We start from the raw sequence: 5,988 nt of genomic DNA, 5'->3' as shown, positions 1-5,988 counted from the left end.
ATGTTCCAGCATTATGATCTGTTGAGCATATTCATGAGTAGCATATATGTTTACTTGATTATTCCATATATGCTTCAGATGAGTTGATATTGATTGTGGTGATTTTGATGATTTACTCCATATTCTCTATGTTGAGATCATGTTCATCTTGTTATTGATCTTGAGATTTCATCTCGAGCCATGATTATATTCTGTCTCATGTGCATAGTACTCTCTACTCCACTCACTGAGTATTCATATACTCACTCCCCAGTTTGATATTTTTGATTGCAGGGCAGGTATTGTATAGAGAGGAGCAGGATTAGTGGTTGCCTGCTAGCTGTGCCGCTCCATAGTATAGTATAATGTAGATAGAGGTTTATACCCTTTTGGTGTATTATAAACCTTCTGTTGTATTTAGTGTATAGTTACAGTCATAGATCCTGTTGTGGATATGGGTTTGACCATGGATGGAATGGGAACCAGATTTTTATATAGTTGAGTTATATGCCTGTGATGATGTATTGATATATATTGTCCAGGTTCGTTATGTGACAGGTTATGTGATTGCTGCTCTGACAGGTAGTGTTGTTGTATGTATTGAGATAATCCTGACAGGTCACTATAGGAAAAGTGATCATTTTGTGCATGCATCATGCCAAATTTTTCAAGATTCATTGATGATTGATAGGTAGTAGGGTTCTACGCGGTGGCTGGTGGCCTTATGCCTACCCGCACCCTAGGACCGTCGCGGCGGCCCGCCGGGAACGGGGCGGGGGTCGTGACATGCGACATGTCTGGTCATACTACTACAGATTGCCCCATCATACCGGCATTCAAGAAAGTCTTGCACGATCAAGCAAATGCTATGAACTCCTACCAGAAGCCTTATAATGATCCATTCTCAAATATCTATAATCCTGGTTGGAAGAATCATCCAAATTTTAGATAGAGAAACGATCATCCTCAACAGTCATACCATTCAACTCCTCCACCTGCACATCCTACTTTTGCATCACCTTCCTCTCAAAAGCCGAATATCGAAGATACCTTGCAATCTATACAATCTTTTCTACAAGATCAAGCCAGTATCAATGCTCAAAATACTCAAAATTTTGAAGATATAAGGAACCAACTGTCAATGTTGACTACCGTTCTAGGTACCCAGGAGAAGGGTAAGCTTCCAGCTCAACCCCAACCTAATCCACAAGTGCATGGTAGTAATAATACGGCTCCTTCTAGTTCGCATACAGAGCATGCAAAGAGCATCATGACTTTGTGTAATGGAAAAGTTATTGATCAGACCATTCCATTGAGACCACAGGTCACTTCTGATTCTGATGTGCTCAAAGCCGATGAAAAGGGCAAAGAAGAAGTTGAGGTCCCAACTTCTACTGAAAAAGTTGAATGCCCTGTTCCTCCACCTTTTCCACAACGATTAAAGCTGTTGCAAAAGCTCGAACCTAATTCTGAAATTCTTGAGCTTTTTAAGCAAATAAAGATCAACATACCTCTTCTTGATGCAATCAAACAAGTACCCTCATATGCCAAATTTTTGAAGGATTTGTGTACTGTCAAGCGCCGATTAAATGTTAAGAAGAAGGCATTTTTAACTGAAAATATGAGTGCTATTTTGCAGCACAATATCCTCCCTAAATATAAGGATCTAGGTTGCCCAACCATCTCATGCATCATAGGCGACTTTAGAATAGAGAGAGCATTGTTAGATTTAGGGGCGAGTGTGAATTTGTTGCCATATTCTGTATATGAGCAACTTGGTTTAAGTGAGTTGAAGCCAACCTCCATCACTTTGCAATTAGCTGATAGGTCAATCAAGATCCCGAGGAGGTTACAAGTTTGATAATGGTTATGGCCTCACAGAAAAGCAATGAAGTTGGGTCTCCTATCATTGTCAAATTGGGACTGTAACTTTGCAATAACACAAAACCACACACATCTTAAGGAAACAAACATCCTGCCATGCATAACTTCATAGAGACAATAGTTACTTTAAAATGAAGTCATCCACTCCTAATGTCTATTAATTGTTAATTAGCAAATTTCTTCAGCAAAGGTCTCGATTTAGATACATTACAATACATAATAGCATCAACTTGAAGGTAAAATGTTACAATTCTAAGTTAAGCTACAGATGTGTCATTCTTATAGAACTTCCATTTTATCATACATAAATGCCAAGATGACTTAAGAGATATAAACATCTTTTAAGTTCCAAACCTTCCCTATATTATTTCTTTACCTCATAGCCTCGTTAACTTAGGCTTACAAGCCTACAACTTCCCAGTAATTCAAATAAAAACAGGACATAACGAAATAAAACAACTAATCTCACCTCAATACCACGAATCTCGGCACCTTCTGCAAGAAAGAGAGTCATATGGCTAGTGAGGTTGAACGGCGTCGTAAGCCAGACTCCAGGCGGCACATTGAGCTGCCCGCCGCCCCTCCTTCCGAGCCTCGCGATCGCCGCCACCGCGCGCTCAAACGCCTCAGTATTCCGCATCACTCCATCCCCAACCCCACCAAAATCCGTTATATTGTACGACACCGGCCGGAGCTTCGGCGCCGCCACTACCGGCAGCGCCCGCCGGAAGAACCGGATCCCGTCGACGGAGCTGCTCTGCCATAGGAACACCGTCGCGAATCCCACGATCCAGAGCACCAAAAAGAGGGTCCTGTGGGTCGAGAAGAACCCCGGCAGCCACCGCCGGAGTTTGTGGAAGGAGAACATCCCAATCTCCACAATTATCCCAATCAACCCCCACCAATCCAAACAAAAACACAAATTAACAAAACATAAAAAAGAAAAAATCACCGGATCTTCGGAAATTCTCTACCAAAAGAGGTGAAATTTAGGTCGACGTAAAGATCTCGGAACCACGGCCTTCGATTTAGTCAACTTATCTTGGTTTCCATTTATTCAGATGATCGTGCCATCAGAGGCACTCGCCCGCGTTCGCACTAAGGATTGGCATCATTATAGCTGGAAGATGATCTTGAGCTACCAGCCTGAGTCGGGCCCCGGACTAGTCCAATTGAGTCTGCTTCATTTTATTTTCTGCATTTTGCTTTTATTTGATCTAGTCAATTTGGTCATTTACTTTTAATCAAGTCAATTTGGTCAGTTGTTTTGTTATTAAACAAGTCAATTGAGTTAGCTGTTAAGTCATATAATTAGGTCGAGTGATTGGATCGATTTTTGTATGCAATCAATCAATTGACTAAATCGAAGGCCTTGGTTTCTTCACCCGAACCACGAGGTTCTCTTCGGCCTGGCCGGTAGATTTCAGCACCGGCTCAATCACCATCGCCATCTTCAAACCGTCAAAAGCCTTTTGACAAGCTTCAGACTAGTTCTAACCCCGATCCTTCTTCATGTTAAGTTATGTAATTAGGTCGAGTGATTGGATCGATTTTTGTATGTAATCAATCAATTGACTTAGTCAATTGATTGAGTTGATGTAAGGGTCCAAATTTGGTATGTAGTTAATTGATTGATCTGATGTAAGGCCTATATAAAGACCATCCCTCTCGTGAATTAAGGTATTGAAGAATTGAATAAAATTGGCCTCTCTTTCTCCTCCTTTCTCCTCTTCTCTTTTTCTCCCTTCTCCTCCTCTTTTCTTCTTTCTCTTCTTTCTCTATTCTCCCTGCAGTTGTCCTCCATCAGCTGGACTAGGGCTAGGGCCAAGCCCAATTGCGTAGGGCAGACCCAGGGCCAGCGTGCGCGGGATGCGAGCCCGGCCCATTGAAACGGGCTAGAAGCTTGTCCAAGCGGAGGACAGGCTGTAGGCCGGCGGATCGAGGGCTGGCTTGCCTGGCATCGGTGCCCTCCATGCTAGCCATGCCAGGCGAGGCTGCGGCACACCAAAAGGCGACTGGTGGAGCTTTCAGAGCCGGAACCTTTCGTCGACGATCCTGGGGGGCCTGCGGAATTCCAGCTACGCCACCGAGGGCGACGGTGGAGGTGGCGGCCGGCAGCGTGCTCCAGAAGCTCCACGTGTTTCGGAGAGAGCGTCATGAAGGAGCCCCAGGCATGCTAGGCGACCAGCTTGGGCGATGCCCCGATGGGGGTGGCACTAGGCTTCAAGATGGTGGTGATCGGCAGGGAGGACGCCCGCCCTTTCTCAATGGGGATCTTCAAGAGGAAGTTTATATGCAACCTCCTCCTGGCTATAATCATCTGATGACCCAAAGATTGAGTTTAAGATTGATTTTGATGATCACAAAATCTTGAAGTATAATTACTAATGTTTATGTTGCAAGAAGAAAGATATTTATTTTGCTAGAAACATAACAAGTTGGAAGAATTGAAGAAGGCCTCAAAAGCTCTCAAAAAGTTGGAAGAAAGATATACTTAATTGGCCCAAGTTTCAAGTTCAAAGGATTCAAGTTGGAGGAGCAAACTCAAAGAAAGATTCAAAAGAATAGTCCTCGAGTCGACTCTTGGAAGTTCCGAGTCGACTCTGGCACTCTAGAGCTTCAAAGAACAGTGCTCGAGTCGACTCCGGAACTTTACGAGTCGACTCCGACTGAGAACGAACAAAAAACAGAGAGTTGATTTTCAGTGCTACAGTGCTCGAGTCGACTCCCAGGTCGACTCTGAGACTGCGAGTCAGCTCCCAGGTCGACTCCAGGACTGCAAACAGACAAAACAGAAAGTTGATTTTCAGCAGAGTCGACTCCTACTTCAGCCGAGTCGACTCCAGCACGCTAGGAGGCGTAACGGCTAGTTTTTTCTTGGCTCCAACGGCTCTATTCTTGTCTCTAACGGCTAGATTTTTGTTTCCAAGTCATCCAAAGCTATAAAATCAAGAGGAGAGCTAGGGAAGAAGTTATGGAAGTGGGAGAAAACATTTAGGGAAGAGATTTCAAAGAGATTACAAGGAAAATCTCCCATAAGCACAAAAGGGCTATCCAAAGCGAAATAGAGAGAAGAAGAGCATCCTAGTGAATCCCAAAGCTTCCTCTCCATCCGTGTGCTGCCTCAATCATCCTCTACCTCGTGCCAAATCAGAAGAGGGTCAAGTAAAGAAGAAGCCGAGTTCCTTCATCTTCAAAATTCGTTTGAGAGCTTCTCTTTACTCCATTTGTTTATATTTGATATATTTGCTTAGTTAAGAAGCTTGTACTTGCTTTAAATTCTTAGTCTAATATCTTGTAACTTGATTCAATCAAGGGATTGAATCAAGAGGTTAAGGTTTGTTGGTGAGCTAAAGGAAAACCAACGGTGTTAAGGTTTGTTGGTGAGCCAAAGGGAAAACCAACGTTGTAAGGTTGTGGTTGGTGAGCCTTTGGGAAAACCAACTGGGTTGGATTGTGAGCCCGTGAAAACAATCGGTAGGTTCTAGTTGGTGAGCCTGTGAAAATCGATCGAGTTCGTTGTGATCTCGCAAAACAACAAGTTGGGTTGTGAGCTTGTAAAACAACCGGCTGTAATCTGAGGGATTATAGTGAAATTCCCAAGAGGTCTTGGGGAGTGGATGTAGGTGCTGGGATGCACCGAACCACTATATTTTTGTTGTGTTTGTGATGCTCTTTGTTGTCTGACTTCCTCACTCACTTACTTACTTAGATACTAAGCTTGCTTAACTCTTCTTCGTGCATCCTTTAGTTGCAAGCATATTCAATTTACTTAATCAAGTCTCATTCAATTGAATTGCATACTTGGGCAAACTTAGACTAATCTTTTATTGAATCCGCTACTTAATAGTTGATTAGATTAGAATCATACTCTTGCTAAGTTTAAATTTCACTAAGCATCCATACAACTTAGCTTAATTAACTCTAAAAGATTAGAAGTAGTTTAAAAGTTTTTAAAAGATCCAATTCACCCCCCCTCTTGGGTTGTCACCTTGGGCAACAAGTGGTATCAGAGCAGGTGCTCAAGATTAATTATTGATCTCACGATCAAGAGCCAAAGATCATGACAACTCAAATAGATAGTTTTTTAGGAGAGGGACAGTTAATTGATAGCCCTCCACTGTT

Source organism: Phoenix dactylifera, unplaced genomic scaffold (genome assembly GCF_009389715.1).
Source record: "Phoenix dactylifera cultivar Barhee BC4 unplaced genomic scaffold, palm_55x_up_171113_PBpolish2nd_filt_p 000685F, whole genome shotgun sequence".
Lineage (NCBI taxonomy): Eukaryota > Viridiplantae > Streptophyta > Magnoliopsida > Arecales > Arecaceae > Phoenix > Phoenix dactylifera.
Note: the sequence above shows the minus strand (reverse complement) of the source record.